The following is a 19,793-nucleotide window of genomic DNA, read 5'->3' as shown; positions in this document are numbered from 1 at the left end:
AACATTAGTCTTATTCAGGGAAACAGAATTAGGAGAAGTGGACTTTCTAGAGCTTGTTTACAGGTGGTAAGACTCAGGAAAGCAGTGAGCTGTGACTGGCAAAGTAGACGGGTAAATGATAGAGTCAAGGGTTGAATCAGGACTGATGCGATTTCAGTGCTTACGGTCTTTCACCTCTACTAACTCACGAGTAGAAAAGATTTATAGAGCATTGCTTCCCTGGTGGTTCAGATGGTAAAGAATCTGTCTGCAATGCAGGAGACCTAGGCTTGATTCCTGGGTAGGGAAGATCCCCTGGAGAAGGAAATTGCCACTCACTCCAGTATTCTTGCCCAGAGAATCCCATGAACAGCCTGGAGGGCTGCAGTCCATGGGGTCACAAAGAGTTGGACACAACTGAGTGACTAATACACACACACACTCACACACACACACACACACAAATGTTTGGAGGCTTGCCAGGTGGTACTAGTGGTAAAGAACCCGCCTGCCAATGCAGGAGACATAAGAGATGCTGGTTTGACTTGGGTAGGGAATGACGCCTGGAGGAGGAACTAGCAACCAACTCCAGTATTCTTGTCTTGAGAATTCCATGGACAGAAGAGCCTGATGGTCCATATAGTCACAAAGAGTCAGACATGAATGAGCAACTAACACTTTCACTTTCACAAGAGTTTAGTACTAATATTATAATCATGCTCAACACAAGAGTGCCCAAATGTATTTCCATGAATTGTAGGCATGTTGAAAAAATGGAAAATTACAGATTTTACTTGCTGCTGCTTTCTCCATCTTCTTCATGGGACATAATCTCTGCAAATGGGTAAAGCCTTCCTTTGTATACAGCCCATCAGAAGTTACCAAGTTAGTCAGCAAAGCTAATACACGGAAGGGGCATTGCTCACACAAGAATCAGTCACGGTTCAGAGCTGGTTAATCAAATCTAATTAGACAACTCACTAATTGATCCCAGAAGCTATCACCATTTGACCTCTGGTGAAAGGGCCTGATACATTCAAACTCCTCTGGAGACAAGTGAATAGAAATTCTCATTGGATGAAACCACATAATTCAATTAACCTACTTAGTGAACTCAAGGTTTAGTCAAATCATTCAAGTGTGTATTGGGTTTCAGGAAGAGATTGAATTGGAATTTATCTTTTTCTTGTCTTCTGATGAAAACTGTCTGGATTGCAACATCTTAGGGGCCACTTTCAAGAAATGATAACATAAAATATGGTTGGTCATTGGTGGTAATGATTTTAGTTGCTAATCTGCCCTTCTCTGTAATGACATGGACTAAAGTCTGCCAAATCATTGGTCACTACTGCCTTGAAATTTATTCTTTACTATTTCCCTTCCTTCCTTCCTCCTTTCCTTCCTTTTTCCTATCTTTTTTAATTTTCAAAATCCTGCAAACCTAGGTTCTTTGGTAACAGAAAAAACAGATTAATTCATCAGAGTAGAAGTGATTGGAATCTATAATCATCCAACCTTATAAAATAAAAAGGTAAATTACAAATCACCAAAATACATGACGGATACTAGATTAGTGAATAGGTGAAATCTGTCTTACCAATAAATGAGGATTCATAGATATGTAGTCAGGAAAATGAGTAAAGAGTGTAACTATTCCATTCAAGAAATAGTAATGGCTGCTATCAAAAAGTCTACAAACAATAAATGCTGGAGAGGGTGTGGAGAAAAGGGAACCATCTTACACTGTTGGTGGGAATGCAAATTAGTACAGCCACTAGGGAGAACAGTGTGGAGATGCCTTAAAAAACTGGAAATAGAACTGCCATATGACCCAGCAATCCCACTGCTGGGCATACACACCAAGGAAACCAGAATTGAAAGAGACACGTGTACCCCAATGTTCATTGCAGCACTGTTTACAATAGCCAGGACATGGAAGCAACCTAGATGTCCGTCAGCAGATGAATGGATAAGAAAGCGGTGGTACATATACACAATGGAGTATTACTCAGCCATTAAAAAGAATACATTTGAATCAGTTCTTGTGAGGTGGATGAAACTGGAGCCTATTACACAGAGTGAAGTAAGTCAGAAAAAAAAAACACCAATACAGTATATTAACGCATATATATAGAATTTAGAAAGATGGTAACAATGACTCTATATGTGAGACAGGAAAAGAGACACAGATATAAAGAACAGACTTTTGGACTCTGTGGGAGAAGGCAAGGGTGGGATGATTTGAGAGAATAGCATTGAAACATGTATATTACCGTATGTGAAATAGATCACCAGTCCAAGTTTGATGCGTGAAACAGGGCACTCAAAACCGGAGCCCTGGGACAACCCTGAGGGATGGGACAGGGAGGGAGGTGGGAAGGGTTTCAGGATGGGGGACACATGTACACCCATGGCTGATTCATGTCAATGTATGGCAAAAATTATTTTAAAGTAATTAGCCTCCAATTAAAATAAACAAATTAATTAAAATAATAAAATAAAAGGCAAAAAATAGTAAATGGAAATAGCCAATGTAAATATGGAAAATATCATTTTTGAAATCCTCATCAAAGAAATGCAAATTAAAGCACAAATAATACCACACTGACATCAAAGTGCTAATTCACTTTAAGCTTCTAACAAATTACCTTCTAGTAAGATGGTACCATTTACAAAGGCACTGATAATATACACCAAACCCTGTTACAAAGTTAAATATGTTTCTGCATGTAAAGATATTTAATTTTTATCAGTTTTGAAGTACAAAAATTGGGCTACAAATGAGACTATAGAAAACAAATTGCACTTTGTGAATTAAAAAAATTTATGTATGTATATATATATATATATATATATAGGCTAAAAAGGCTGCAAAAAGCTAATAGTGATTCTTTCTAAATGATAGGATTTTAAGTCACATTTAACTTATTCTATTTATTTGTTTCAATTTACTACAATATTTTAAATGGGTGTTACTTTGGGGCTAAGAAAAGTTATCTGTTTTATTAGGGTATTTAAAGAGGAAATGTCAATGGTAATATTGACAAACATCTCTGGGATTTTATCTGTCGTCCTCCCATCACAGCGTATCACCTGAAGCTCTCAATTTCTTCCTCCTGGACTCTCCAGTTTCTATTCGTTCCTGTATAAGGGACGAATTGATTTTTTTTCTTTTTTCCCCACAGATGCTTCCAGATTTTTAAAAGTATAATTTCAGTATAGCAACCTCCCTGTACAAAATCCTAGTCATCCCTACTCTCCCTTCCTACTTCCCTGTGATCCAGTAAAACTGACTTGGTCTCTTTACTAATCAGAGAAGCATCAAATTAAACAACTAGCCGAAAAATATACAAACTGAATGCCAAGGAAGGAAAAAAAATATTTAATTTACTTTTCTGACTCTACAGAGAGATATTGTGCTCTGGTTCTGAGAGTAGAATTTGTATTAAAGAGTAAAAGGTAACTGAGTAAGGTTTGGATTCAATATGAACATTTTCCTCCACAAATTAGTTTCATTAAACTGGAATAAATTGCCTCAAGACATTCAAATTCAATACATACTAGAGTATAAATATATTAGGTGGCTAGTCTCCTGAGCATTTAGGTTTGTAGTCTTATATTTATGCTTTACAGCCAGCTGGTGAATTATGCACTGTCTCCATCTACTAGCCCAGTTAGTGGTGCTCGAAATCAGGAAGAGATTCATTTAGGGCCACAAGTAAGTGGCATAACTAGAATTTTATGAGGTCCTGAGACTCTGCTTCTTTCCCTTACTTCACGAGTAATTCCAAAATACAGTGAGGTATCAGGACAGTAAAAGTGAAGATGATATAAGGCAGAAAAGAAGAATGTAATCCCAAAGAATAAAAACAAGGGGAAAAAGAGTTTTACAGCAAAAGCAATGAGAGTAGGAGTGACTGGAGGGCTTCACAGAAGAGAGGTGAGTGTCTGTTCAGTCCCCCAACATCTGTTAGACTGCTGGGGCTGCCATGAAAAGAGTTACAAACCGGGCAGCCCTAACAGCAGAGTTGCTCACAATTCTGGAGGCTGGAGGTCAAGATGAAGGTGTCAGAAGGGCTGGTCTCTTAGGCTTCTCTCCTTGGCTTATAATTGTCTATCTTTTCACTGTGCCTCCACATGGTCTTCCTTCTATGTATGTTTGCTTCCAAATTTCCTCTTATAAGACACCAGTCATGTTTTATTAGGGTTCACTCAAATGACCACCTTTTAATTTGTGTGTGTGCATGCTGAGTAGTTCAGTCATGTCCGACCCCTTGCAACCCCATGGACTATAGTCTTCCAGGCTCCTCTGTCCATGGGATTCTCCAGCCAAGAATAGTGGAGTGGGTTGCCACTGACCTCCTCCAGGAGATCTTTCTGACTCAGGGATTGAACCCTCATCTTTTATGTCTCCTGCATTGGCAGGTGGGTTCTTTACCACTAGCTCCACCTGGGAAACCCTGCATTTTAACTTAATTATCCATTTAAGAGACTTCCAAACAAAATCACATTCTGAGGTACTGGGTACTAAGGATTCAACATATGAATTTGAGGGGAACACAGTTTAGCCAATAACTCCTTCTATGTGGTGCAGGGCATACTACCTCTAATATTTCTTCTTTCTAAAGAAATTTTCTAAGACTCAACTCCAGTACACAATAGTCAATCCCTCATCAGCATAAACATTTAATTATGTGTTGTCTTTTGTACAGATCAGTTCATTCTGTATAAGCATTATTCGTTCTCAGTCTTTCTCATCAGAATTTCAGTTCCTAAAAGATATATTCAGTGTGTTATCTTTATTACCTAGAATTCAGTTCAGTTCAGTCACTCAGTCATGTCCAACTCTTTGCAACCCCATGAATCACAGCACACCAGGCCTCCCTATCCATCACCAACTCCCAGAGTTTACCCAAACTCATGTCATCACCATGATGGTGATGCCATCCAGCCATCTCATCCTCTCTTGTCCCCTTCTCCTCTTGTCCCCAGTCCCTCCCAGCATCAGAGTCTTTTCCAATGAGTCAACTCTTCACATGAGGTGGCCAAAGTACTGGAGTTTCAGCTTCAGCATCAGTCCTTCCAATGAACACCCAGGACTGATCTCCTTTAGGATGGACTGGTTGGATTTCCTTGCAGTCCAAGGGACTTTCAAGAGTCTTCTCCAACACCACAGTTCAAAAGCATTAATTCTTTGGTGCTCAGCTTCAGAGTCCAACTCTCACAATCCATACATAACCACTGGAAAATCCATAGCCTTGACTAGACGGACCTTTGTTGGCAAAGTAATATCTCTGTTTTTCAATATGCTATCTAGGATGGTCATAACTTTCCTCCCAAAGAGTAAGTGTCTTTTAATTTCATGGCTGCAATCACCATCTGCAGTAATTTTGGAGCCCCCAAAAATAAAGTCTGACACTGTTTCCACTGTTTCCCCATCTATTTCCCATGAAGTGATAGGACTAGATGCCATGATCTTCGTTTTCTGAATGTTGAGCTTTAAGCCAACTTTTTCACTCTCCTCTTTCACTTTCATCAAGAGGCTCTTTAGTTGCTCTTCACTTTCTGCCATAAGGGTGGTGTCATCTGCATATCAACCCACTCCAGTGTTCATGCCTGGAGAATCCCAAGGACGGTGGAGCCTGGTGGGCTGCTGTCAATGGGGTGGCACAGAGTCGGACCCAACTGAAGCGACACAGCAGCAGCAGCAGCAGCATCTGCATATCTGAGGTTATTGATATTTCTCCTGGCAATCTTGATTCCAGCTTGTGCTTTATCCAGTCTAGTGTTTCTCATGATGTACTCTGCATATAAGTTAAATAAGAGGGTGACAATATACAGACTTGATGTACTCCTTTTCCTATTTGGAACCAGTCTGTTGTGCCATGTCCAGTTCTAACTGTTGCTTCCTGACCTGCATATAGGTTTCTCAAGAGGCAGGTCAGGTGGTCTGGTATTCCCATCTCTTTCAGAAATTTCCACAGTTTATTGTGATCCACACAGTCAAAGGCTTTGGCATAGTCAATAAAGCAGAAGTAGAGGTTTTTCTGGAACTCTCTTGCTTTTTCAATGATCCAGTGGATATTGGGAATTACCTAGAATAGTAGAAACTAAAAATTGAACAGATAGGCCCTATATGCTGCACACAACTCAAGGACAAAGGACATGTTTACTTTATTAAAAAAATAAATATACTCAGAATCTAGTATCTGTCATGGAAAATGACTTGTTGAATCAATATGTGATTAAGACAATGAATTAATTAATGAATGAAGTGAAAGAAAAACCAGTAAAACAGAGAAGAAACAATCAGAGAGGGGAAAATTTTCAGGAAGATGGCACCAAATTGCATCCCCTTTCAATGATCTGTAAATAGTATCTTTGTTGTCACTAAGTTCTTCCAAATAATTCTGATATAAAGCAAAGTCTGAGAGGTCCTGACCAATCCAGATACTCCCTGCAAGTGTTAACAAGGTGATGACTTAATTACCCGAAAGGTTGCCTTGCTTGTCTATGTTATTTTATTTTTGTGTAGACCTGCTCTGGACTCCAGATTTCTAAAACGAGCACCTTGGAGGAGTTCCATGGCAATCTCCCTGGAGACAGAGTTGGGATTATTAATATAGTTTTGGAAATAACAGCTCTTAGACGCTGTAACTCACATTAATGTGCAATACCCAGACCGCTCACTCTGCGGATGGGAATGCAATGTACTCATTCTGGTTTATTATAAAAGCATTAAAATGTGCTCTGTGGGTTAATCATGATGACACTTGCATCTGTTTTGGAGGTTTTGAGTTGTTTTTTGTGGAATTTAATCATACTCTTCTTGAACTTTACCTTCTAGAAATAAATCCAAGACTTTTGGGGCTGGATCCAAGCAATCCATGTCTTCAGCATATGCTTTTTTTTGGCATATTAGAGCCTCAATCAAAACTCCTTTCAGAAGCATGAAACTTTATTTAATCACTGTATACCTATTTTTTACTAGATACCAGGGAGATATGTGTAGACCTTGACAGTGTAATCTCTCATGTAAACCTCAAAACAATAGTGTGAGGGGAAGGAAAATTGTAATTCAACAATTTAAAACCTGAGAGTTTTCAGTTCATCAATTTAAAAGATAGGAAAACTGAGCCTCGGGTAGGTTTATAAATCAGTTCAAGTCATTGAACAGATTCCATCATCTTTCTACTTTACTCTCTTGACTCTTAAGACAGTTCATGAGATGACTGGAGTCCACGGTTCTTGAAAACTTGGGCTTTTCCTCTCTGTTTCTGTTTATTGATGCTTATGTAATATTGGGTTGGTCCAAAAGTTCCTTCTGTGTTTTTTTTAGAAAACCCAAACAAACTTTTTGGCCAACCCAGTAATTATTAAATGAATAATTATTTTAAAGTAAAAGGCCAGAGAAAAGTTCAGTTGTGAAACTTAATTCTTTGGACATTTTCATTGAACTATGAAGATATTTGGGAACATGTAGCCAGTCATATATCCCCTAATATCTTCCCACCACTCCCAGTTACCATGTAAATTTAGAAGTTAGATTTCAATTGCTTTTACATTTTATTTGTTCCTTGGGGCTTCATGAGGCTGATGAGATGGACTAAATTCTTCCTATAAGATTTAGTCGAAGAGCTGAGGTTTGCTGAATATTAAGTGATGATTCACGGACATATAGAGAGATCCAGTTTTGTAGTGACTGCACCTTTTCCAGATGTAATAATCAGAAAATGTTATTTGAATACCAAAATATAACAGATAATACTCGAATCGACGTGGTGGCAGATGTTTTCTGTAAACAGACAGATGTGAATGCACCAAGGCCTCTGTCACAGCCACCCCGTCATCGTGTGAAAAGGGAAGTCGCTCAGTCGTGTTCGACTCTTTGGACCCCATGGACTGTAGCCTATCAGGCTCCTCCATCCATGGGATTTTCCAGGCAAGAGTGCTGGAGTGGATTGCCATTTCCTTCTCCTGGATCTTCCCGACCCAGGAATCGAACCCAGATCTCCCGCATTGCAGGCAGACGCTTTACTGTCTGAGCCGTCATTATAGTGTAGAAGCAGCAATTTGTAAATTAATTAATGTGGCTGCATAATAAACAAAAACACACGAACAAGCTTTATTCATGGACAGTGAAAAATTTTCACTTCAGTCCAGTCATTCAGTCATGTCCAACTCTTTGTGACCCCATGGACTGTAGCACGCCAGGCTTCCCTGTCCATTGCCAAGTCTTGGAGCTTGCTCAAACTCATGTCTATTGAGTCAGTGATGCCATCCAACCTGTCGCCCCCTTCGCCTCCTGCCTTTAATCTTTCTCAGCATCAGGATCTTTTCCAATGAGCCAGTCCTTCACATCAGGTTGCCAAAGAATTGGAGTTTCAGCTTCAACATTAGCTTCCAATGAATATTCAGGACTGATTTCCTTTAGGATGGACTGGTTGGATCTCCTTTCAGTCCAAGGGACTCTCAAGAGTCTTCTCCAACACCACAGTTCAAAAGCATCAATTCTTTGGTGCTCAGCTTTCTTTAGAGTCCAACTCTCACACGTTAGGAATTCTATTGTCAGTTTTCTTTCAAAGTATCTCCAGGCTCTCATTCAAATGGACAGGATGGGTTGAAGATAGTAGAACTGTAGGTTTGCCTGTCTCCCAGGAGACAACTACAGGGGCAGCTAACAGATATTGCACCATTGCCCAAGCCTTCCCCAGTGGCTCTGTGGTAAAGAATCTGCCTGCAGTGCGGAAGACCTGGCTCAGGAAGACCCTGGCTCAGGAAGATCTCCTGGAGAAGGAAAGGGCAACCCACTCCAGTATTCTTGCCGGGGAAATCCCATGGGCAGAGGAGTCTGGTGGGCTGCAGTCCATGGGGTTACAAAAGAGTTAGATACAGCTTAGTGACTAAACAACAAGAAGCCATTGCCTAAACATTGCCATGTGAACACACAAATGCATGCACATGCACACACACACGCATTCCCATCAGGCTGATTAACCATAAAATGTTATCTCTAACAATGGTCAAGAAACACAGGGAATTAGTTAATTAGAAAACATTTCACAACATGTTCAGGGTTTTAGGCTTCACATTTGCCTCTGTCAAAGGTGTAATTATGTCAGATAATATACCCGGTGCCAAGATTTTTACATAAACACTTGTGGTCTAGTTCAGAGTTATCTCCCCTGTATGGAGCAGCTGTTGGGAGAAAAATATAAGCTATTAAAAGCAGTTTGAATTAGATGTGGTCTAACTTGCTTAAAATATACAATGCCTAGTCACTTATCAAGCTGAGGAGTGAGTTACTGTTTATTTATTCTGCAGAATGTGTGCCTGGATAAGGTATACAAATTAAGTGCTCTGTAGAAGAGCATGTTACCAGTGCTGCAAGACGCTTAATAGCAAGTCACTTTAAATATGCATTGCAATTCCAGATAAAGTCTTCATCCACAGGCCCACAAATGAGAAACAAATATTGAAGGCCTATCACCAGGGAATGAAGCAATAGAAATTTCCTCTCTTTTTTTCACAATGGTCTTTTAATTTTACTTGGTGACCGTAAACATGATTACCCTGCTTCCATGGGTAGTCTTTAGAATATAATGGAAAGGCTATTTTTAAACCTGTCCAGTTAAGGTTTAATCAGGGAAGCAGAAGCCATGTATGTATTACGGAATAAGAACTTCATATCAGGGATTAGATCTTACACGACTAAAGGAGAGGCTGAGGAAGGAAAGTTCTCAGAAGAATCAGAAAATGTCTGAGCACATTTTTGTTCTGCTTGGGAGAATGAGCCATCGTTACTGGGACGATGGGCGCCTACAGTCGCTGGGGTGTAGCCATGAAGGGCAGGTATAGGGTGAGGGTGGGTCGAGGGTCTTCGTGGCTCCTCCCTCTGCAAATTCACAGCTGAGCACCTGGAGATGTTCTGGGGTTGCTGCTGACCAGCAGGGTGAAATTGGGGAAGGATAGCTAGCTGGAGGTAGGCAGGGAAAGAAAAGGATACTTGTTGGTTACTTTTTCTGCGAAATCACAACTTTAAAGTGTTTTTTCTAATCAACAGAACTTATTTTTAAAGCACTTTTAGGATTATAGAAAGAAAATTGAGCAGAAAATAGAGAATTTCTGTATATTCTCTTTCTCCACCCCAAGTTTCACTTATTTTCATAATCTTTCTTAGTGTGGTACATTTAGTAATTTGATGAACTGATATTTATTATTATTAACCGAAGTCCATATTAATTTCAGAGCTCACTCCTTGTGCCACCTAGTTCTATGAATCTTGACAAATGTATAATATAATGTAATGTATCCACTATTATAGTACAGTATTGTTTCACCACTCTAAAGACCCTCTGTGCTTTCATCTAACACATGCAAATGTGCTTAATCCCTCATTCAGTAGTGTCTGACTCTTTGCGACTTTATGGACTGTAGCCCACCAGGCTCCTCTGTCCATGGGGATTCTCCAGGCAAGAGTACTGGAGTGGGTTGCCATGCCCTCCTCCAGGGGATCTTCCCAACCCAGGGATCGAATCCAGGTCTCCTGCATTGCAGGTGGAATTTTTTATCATCAAAGCCACCAGGGAAACCCAAGAATACTGGATTGGGTAGCCCTATCTCTTCTCCAGGGTATCTTCCCAATCCAGGAATTGAATCAGGGTCTCTTGAATTGCAGGCTGATTCCTTACCAGCTGAGGTACCAGGGAGGTACATATGCTACTATCCCTCCCATAAATAAAAACTTGCTAAACCTCTCCATTAAAGAAAATACCAAGTCTCATACATCTTTTTATTCATCTTTGTGTAATATTAATTCCTTTTCAAATGGTGTTATTTTACCTGTTAGATGTCATTTAATGCAACATTGAGATATAATGTTAATGGTGATTAACATATCTACAATTAGGGCATGGAAAAGGAAAACAATTTATTAATATAATCACAAATGTATTCATGTTAAAATTAAATAGAAATACTAATAACAACTACTTATTCCTGTAACTGGTCACATGTTTGTAATTTATAGTTATAATTTCCTTCTATCTCTACTATTCTATATTTCCTTTGCCCTCAGCAAACATACATTAACTGGTGTTTAATGTTTCCTTAACTAGTGTTTCCAGATCTTTGTTTCTAAAGACTCCAGGCTATTAGCAGTCTTGTGTATTGGGTTGTGTAGAGTTCTACTAACTTTTATCAGAAAATATGAAAATATTGAGACATCCAAGGAGATTTTCCTGCATTCCAGATATAACCTTCTCTACCATGATCGTATGTAGGAACCAAATTCTTCCTTATTCTTATTCTCTGTATTGGCTTGGCCAAAAAGTCTGTCTAGATTTTTCCATAGGCACAGAAAAGCCCGAATGAATTTTTTGGCCAACCCAGTAGTTAAGACCAGCCAGGACAACAGTTCCCTTTTTTCTTTGGCTTACTGGCCTGAGAAGTGCTAAGTGGCCAAATGACCCCCTCATGTTCCAGTTCAATAGACTGCTACTGCTGTGTTCCCTGATGAGAACATTTCTTTTTCTTAGGAACAAAGACCTTCAAACCAGCAGATTCCAGTGTTGTGGAGATAAGAAGAAAATGATCACTATTGAATCTTCAGAGTCAGTAGTGAGAGGATCCACTCCCATTTTCTCTTTTCGATTTTAGACCCATGGGTCCTGGCTAGGGGAGATGTAGCCCCATATACTGCTTGTGGATTTAGGGCACATGTACATCCTCAGGACATTGAATCAGCATGTAAGTTATTGCCTCTCAGCTGGCACTGTAACTGAGCCTCCAGAAAGGCCATTCAATTTTCTCTCAGGCTCTCTGCTTTCGGGTGATGGGGAACATCAAAAGACAAGTGAATTACATGGGCAAAAGGCCATTGTTGCACTTTATATTCTGTAAAATGAGCTCCTTGGCCATAAAGAATACTATGTGGACTACAATGATAATAAATAGAGAATTATGTAAGTCCAAAGAAGGTGAGTTGACACAGAATTTGGGGCACAGTGAGTGCCCTGAGTGAGCAGTAGTAAACCATTGCCCGTCCCTGATAGACGTGATCAGATATAATCAAGCTACCCTGAGGTGACTGACGGACCCCTCTGGAGAGTGATGTTCATCTGTGCTGTTAGCAGTGCGGCCCCTCAGCAGTGCTGTAGCCAAATGAGTGTTGGTGAGAGGAAGCTGTGTAGCTGAGCCCATGCATGGCTTCTGCCGCCATTGTCAATTCCATTTGGTCCATAAACCCGTTGCGCAAGAACACACGTGACTGGGAAAGAGGCTGATTGACATCCACAAGATGGACTGATTTACCCAATGATGAGGAGAATTTTGTCATTTGCTCAATGATGATGAAAATTTTTCTCTTCTGAGATTTTTCTTTGGTAAGCATTCATAGGCATGTTTTATTCTTTCCAAGTCATTGATATTAAGCCAAACTATTAGTCACTAACTATGATGGTATCACTGACTCAATGGACGTGAATCTGAGTGAACTCCAGGAGTTGGTGATGGACAAGGAGGCCTGGCGTGCTGCAATTCATGGGGTCGCAAAGAGTCGGACACGACTGAGCGACTGATCTGATCTGATCTGATCTGATGAATCAGTGTATATCCACACTTCTGGTCATCTCTCCGAAGAGAAAAAATGAGAAACTTGCTTGCCAGACCTAAAGATTTTAGCTTATCCTAAATATTACAACTTTAGTTGGCTGCCCACTAATTTTTGTCTAGGGACACAAAGATCAATCAGCCAATACCAAAGACCTCTGCTGGTCAAACCATTGGAAATCGCCATGTCATGTCACTTCTGCCCATCACAGTGATGATTTCCACCCTTCTCTTGCTGTTGTGTGTTTGGTCACTCAGTCATGTCCAACTCTTTCAACCGCATGAACTGTAGCCTGCCAGACTCCTCTGTCCATGTAATTCTCCAGGCAAGAGAACTGGCATGGATAGCTGTTCCCTTCTCCAGGGGATCTTCTCAACCCAGGGATCAAAACTGGGTCTTCTGCATCACAGGCAGATTCTTTACCATCTGAGCCACCAGGGAAGCCCTCTTTTGCTGTTAGGGGGCCACCATTTGACCCCTGGGAAATCCTTTTGTCACCATTGACCCCTGGGGAATCTTATTATCACCATTGACCCCTGGGGAATCTTATCAAATATAAAATCTTATATTTGTTCAGAAGGTAACACTTCCTACTAGCTTGCTGAGAACACAACTACAGCATTCTTCAAAAGTTTGCTCTCCTCACCAACATGACAAAAAATAAATAAATAAAACAATGCAGATATTTTTATTTTTTGGTGATTGTGTTTTTCTTGGATACTGTGAGAATAGAGAATGATTCCTTCTCTCCCCAAAACTATTTTATCTTCATCACAAGGGTGGTAAATCTGGACCCATATGTCTCCTGTTTAGTATAAACATTTTCTCTCAATCCAAAGGTAATGACATTTTTCTTATATCCCTCAGAGCTAAATACTTGCATTCTGAAGTAAGGACCTTCCTCTAGTTTCTCCAGAGAGGAATTATTTACATTAAGGGCAAAGTTTTTCCTTTTCTCTAGATGTGAGAAGGGGTACATATGTGGTGGTGGTTTAGTTGCTAAGTCCTGTCCGACTCTTTCGATCCCATGGACTGTAGTCCTCCAGGCTCCTCTGTCCATGGGATTCTCCAGGCAAGAATACTGGAGTGGGTTCCCATTTCTTTCTCCAGGGGATCTTCCCGACCCAGGAATCGAACCCGGGTCTCCTGCATTGCAGGCAGATGATTTACCAACTGAGCTATCACAGCTCCTATTAAAGCTCCAAGTTTTGTAAGTCTGAGGCTTTTTCCTGTAGTATCAACCACTCTGTACATAGAGGATGACACCTGCCTTCACCACATCACCCCAAAGATGAACTGGGGCATAGAGAAACTACACAAGATAAATAAGAGTAATCAAAACATTTAACAAGAAACCCCACATTCTCAGTTACAAAACAAGTCTTAATAAATTTAAACTGATTGAAACTAATGAAGCATTTCTCTGACCACAACTGAAATAAATTAGAAATCAATAAGAGAAAAATCTCCAGAAACATTCCAAATATTTGGAACTTACATACTCTTATAAATAACCCATGGATCAAAGGAAAAATCAAAAGAGAAATTAGAAAATGAATCTACTTACTATTAATTAATCTCATCTTAAGAACACCTTTACAGAATATTTAGAATAATGTTTGAAAACTATCTGGGAACCATGACCTAGCCAGTTTGACACATAAAATTAATCATTGCAGTGTATATTTAACTGGTAATCAACTGCCAATTTATTTCCAAGTACTGTTTTAAACAGGCCTTCACAGTATTGAGAATTCTAGTCCAGTTGTTCCATGTCCTTCACTAGCATTCAGTACAGTCATTTTAAAAAAGATATGCATCTAGTAGTATCAACTCATGGCTTTAATTTTCATTTACTTGAGGAGTAATGACTTAGAATTATTTATAGCAGATACACTAGCCATTTGTGTATCACATTGCAAACAATTTTGCTATGTTTATTAGCAATATTTTTATTTGTAGCATTTTTCAACTCAGTAGGGATCAGTGTGCCATGGACCACAGCTACTGTTACTCTCACAAAATGTGCTATTTTGGAAATCAACCTACACAAAACTCAACTGTACACCTTGCATTGAGTAAATATATTTTTAAGACAGCATGACCAGAGTATGCTTATGTACGCAGATGTGTATGTGAAACATGCTGTATCTCTTCCAGCATCCTCAGTTCCTTAACATCCAAGCATGGCCAATCCCCAGACTCTGATTTCATGGCTGGGATTTATTAGAACATGTGGTAAGGAGAAAGGAATAATTCTGCTTCAGGTAACTAGTGCATTGGAGTCTGTATGAGTAGCTCTATGGATATATTTTTAAATCAGTAGATGTAATTGATATGTGAAGGGCACATTTTAAAAGAGACACTCTACTAATGTAGTTTCTGTGTTGCACTTTCAAGAAAGCAGTTTATATATAAAAATAATTTGCTTAGTAATTAACAAAAGACCCTGATGCTGGGAGGGATTGGGGGCAGGAGGAGAAGGGGACGACAGAGGATGAGATGGCTGGATGGCATCACTGACTCGATGGATGTGAGTCTGAGTGAACCCTGGGAGTTGGTGATGGACAGGGAGGCCTGGCGTGCTTCGATTCATGGGGCCGCAAAGAGTCGGACACGACTGAGCAACTGAACTGAACTGAACACTGTTATGCCATTTGCAGTTAACATATTTCCATATCTATTGTATTACTGTTATTCCTATTTTATACAGGAAAAAGAAAAAAAAACCTAGAACATTCTAGTGATGTGTAAAAGTAGGTGGTAATTATGTCCACCATTGCATAAATATTTTGAATCATTGACATGTCTGTGTCGGAGCTAATTAGGAGCAAGACTCCAACAGTGATGGCCATGGCGCAGCACGTGTCCCCCCGTAGCTCCCAGTTTGCTAAGAGAAATACGATAGTTCAGATAGATTTATGGAGTACAAAGGGTAGAGACAAAAGGGTAGAGCACACATAAAGCCTTGCTCAGTAGATGTAATTATCCACATTTTGCAGCAAAGAAATCAAGCCTCAACAAGGTTAATGGACTTGCTCACAGTGCATAGCTACCTGGCAATGGAAGACACCACAGAATTTACCTCTGATTATTAGAAAGAACACTTTCTTTTGATCCTTCCTCTATCCACTAAGTTCATTCCTCCTAAGCTTCTTGTGTTGTCGGCTCTTGATATGGTAGTGAGCTCTATCTGCACCTTTGTGTTTCAGTTAGATTACACTGTTCTTGGGGTTAAACACCTTTGTTACACGTGTATTTTGATGTTGCAGACAGACTCATGCTTCTTCTGCTTCCCCTATGGCCCCCAGCAAAGTGTGAGGGGATAACAGATCGTGAGCAGATAGATTCTTGAGAAGCAGAGGTGGCATATGTAGAACAGGCAAGATATACAAGATATATAGAACAGGCAAATGAAGAGTTGGACTCCAGACCAGTATTCCCTTGGGAACGGCACAGACTGTTTGTAACTTTTTGATTTTGATTTTTTTCTTTCGAGAAATGTAGTTGATACCACTCGAGGCATCATGAAATAAAGTAGGTGCTACCCCAACTCATCCTCTCTACATCACATGGCATCGTTTGAAGTTAACCACTTAATGATCATGAGACGTTGATCTTTTTGCATCATCTCTGATCATTTCAATGTCTCCAATCTGTAAAGTGACAAAGAAAAATCTACTGGTCAGGGTTGTTTATAAATTAAGGAACTAACTATTAACAAGGTGACTAGCACCTAGAAAGCATTCAACAAGGTACAATGTCCTCCTTCCACCAACCCCCTCTGTCGTGTAGTGGTTGGGAAGCTCACATTAAAAAAAACTTATAAAAAGCCTTTATATCATGCAAAATGCTATCTGGATCATCTCTTTGTTACTTAGAAAAATATCTCAGCTCAGACAACAAGGGTTGTTAATAAATTCCTAAAGTTACACTGTGTTACTGAATCTTGCGTCTTTGAGCCCCACAACGGTTCACTCAGCCTGCCTCCTGAGAACAGACTCTCCCAGGAGATTCTGAGCACTTCCTTGAATAGCTCTGGACCAAAAATACTTCTGTAACAGTTGGCTCTTCTGAACGTACTCCCAGTGGGAAGGGGAAGGCAGGAAGCAAATAAACAAAGTGAATGTGAAAATATCATAAACCTTAAAATATGTCTGTTTGGAAATAACTTTTCCTAGTGTGTGGCAACATGAGCATTCTCTGGCCATTTCGGTCAGATGGCTCGTTAACCCTGGGCAAACACCGAGGGGCGTCTTGTTTTTTGCTGACAGAAATGACCCCCTAAAATAGAGTCTAAAATGGATAATAATCTTCTTTATCTTAAAGGCTGTTGCTTTAATTAGGATTCAAATAATATACATACATTGTTTTCACTTGTTATATAGCATGTGTGCATGTGTGCAAAGTTGCTTCAGTCATGTCTGAATCTTTGCGACCCATGGACTGTAGCCCGCCAGCCTCCTCTGTCCATGGGGATTCTCCAGGCAAGAACACTGGAATGGGTTGCCATTTCCTTCTCCAGGGGATCTTCCTGATCCAGGGATTAAACCCACGCCCCCTGCATCGACAGGCAGACTCTACCTTTGACCCACATGGGATGCCTCTCTGCATTTTCTGCAAATCAGTAATTAGATCTAAGGACTTGGTCAATTTTAACCCTTTGAGCAAGACTTTCATCCAGCAGAAGGCACACTATGTCTGATTGCCTCTTTTATGGTGACGTCTGCAGTCATTGATAATTATTGGCTATATCCATTCTTTCATTAGGACTTGCAAAATAATTTTATTCTAATTTTTTTTATTCATTCTTCATTTGGCGGGTATTCATTACTAGTCAATGAGACACAAGACAGTTCTCCAGGGAACAGGATCAGAGTGGGCTTCTAGGCAAGGCATCACTTGCTAATTAAGAGTGGTGCCATGGTGACTGTGCTCCTATTTTGCCACGACAAGCATTGCTTTATGAGGTCCTAATCCCTGGAGCTGTCATACCCATTTTACCATCATGTCTTACAATCTGTTGAGACATTGCCAATAGATTAAGGAGAGAGATTTTTTTTTCAATCAGAAAAGGCTGGAAATTTTACGACTCATTTGAGTAGTGAACCAAATTTCTGAGCTGTTATCTCTTAAAATAACCCATGTTATTTTAAGCCACATTGATTCAATTATTATCTTACGTGCAGCCAGAAGCATGCTGAGCATGTAACTGGTCAGAAGCAGACTGGTTATAATGCATGGTGCCCTGGTACGCTGGGACACCAACATCCATCCTGGCTGGCTACACGGAGATCCACAGGGCAGTGTACTCTATTACGGACTTGAGTTACAGTACTCTACTTAGAGGTGAGAAATATCAACAAATGTAATCCTCTCATTACCCAGAAGAAGACCAAAACAATAAAATGATTGCATGCCTGAATGTGGGACCAATGACATAAGAAATGTCCTGACATGGTGCTATTGATATTCCATCTGTGACTCCTTTTAGATTGATTCTTTGCCAAGACATCTATTTTTACTGAACCTGGTTCCACCTATGCCGTATACCGTCTTGTGACATCTCATTCAGTTCTTGAAGGACCAAATGCTAACTATCCCCTCACCCAGCTGAGATTCTTAGAATCCTTTCTGCATCTGAGATCGTATGGTTATACAGGAAAATAACACAGATTCTTTTCAACTAAAAATAAAGAATCTTAATTCAGAGGAGTTTGTAACTTCTTTAGAAAAGTGAAAGTTGCTCAGTCGTGTCCGACTCTTTGCTACCCCAAGAGTTCTCCAGGCCAGAATACTGAAGGCCTTTCCCTTCTCCAGGGGATCTTCCCAACCCAGGGATTGAACCAAGGCCTCCTGCATTGTAGTCCGATTCTTTACCAGCTGAGCCAACAGGGAACATAATTTGTTTTCCTCAAATTTACAATAGGAAAAGAAGACTTTCTAGGCTTCTTCCTATGTAGGTCTGTCTCTGCCCATTTCCTCGTAGGTCATCCCCAGGGAAGAAGAAATGTTTTTCCTCTGTCTGTTTTTACGTGTTTGTACTTAATTTTAATTTTAAAAAGTTAAATTATAATTAAAGAAAAATTTTGCCATTTTCTCTTTTATCCTGCTTCTCATTCAGAATTAGAGTTGTGAGCGTGGCAATTAAAAGTACAGTCTGCCAAGACTTGAACACATTTTTTTCCAAGGAAGACATACAGATGGCTAATAGGCATATGAAAAGATGCTCAATATCACTAATTATTAGAGATATGCATATCGAAATAAAAATTATTTCTATATGCATGTCTCACAACTGTCTCACAACTATCTCACAACAATTGCATGTCTCACAATTGCACAGCATCACCTCACATCTGTCAGAATGGCTAGCATCAAAAAGTCTACAAATAACACATACTGGAGAGTGTGTGGAGAAAAGAGAACCCTTGTACATTATTGATGGGAATGTAAATTAGTGCAGCCACTATGAAAAACAGTATAAAGATACCTTAAAAAACTAAAACTAGAACTACCATATGATATAGCAATTCAAGTACTGGGTAGATATGCAGAAAAAAAAATGAAAACACTAATTCAAAAAGATAGTGTACCCTAGTGTTCATAGCAGCACTATTTACAATAGCCAAGAAATGAAAGCAACCCACATACTACCCAATAGATGGTCGGATTAAGAACATGTGGTCTATAAATGCAATGGAATACTGCTGTTGCTGCTGCTGCTAAGTCGCTTCAGTTGTGTCCGACTCTGTGTGACCCTAAAGACGGCAGCCTACAAGGCTACCCCATCCCCGGGATTCTCCAGGCAAGAACACTGGAGTGGGTTGGCATTTCCTTCTCCAATTCATGAAAGTGAAAAGTGAAAGTGAAGACACTCAGTCGTGTCCTACTCTTAGCGACCCCATGGACTACAGACTACCAGGTTCCTCCATCCATGGAATTTTCCAGGCAAGAGTACTGGAGTGGGGTGCCATTGCCTTCTCCACAATGGAATACTACTCAGACTTAAAATATAAGGGGAATATTGCCATTTGCAAAATGTGAATGGGCCTAGAGAATAATGTTGCTCAGATGATAAGTTGTGTCCAACTCTTCTGCAACTGCGTGGACTATACCCCACCAGGCTCCTCTCTCCATGAGATTTCCTAGGCAAGAATAATATGGAGTAGATTGCCATTTCTTTCTCAAGGAGATCTTCCCA

Source organism: Bubalus bubalis, chromosome 15 (assembly GCF_019923935.1).
Source record: "Bubalus bubalis isolate 160015118507 breed Murrah chromosome 15, NDDB_SH_1, whole genome shotgun sequence".
NCBI lineage: Eukaryota > Metazoa > Chordata > Mammalia > Artiodactyla > Bovidae > Bubalus > Bubalus bubalis.
This window is presented reverse-complemented; position numbering follows the sequence as displayed.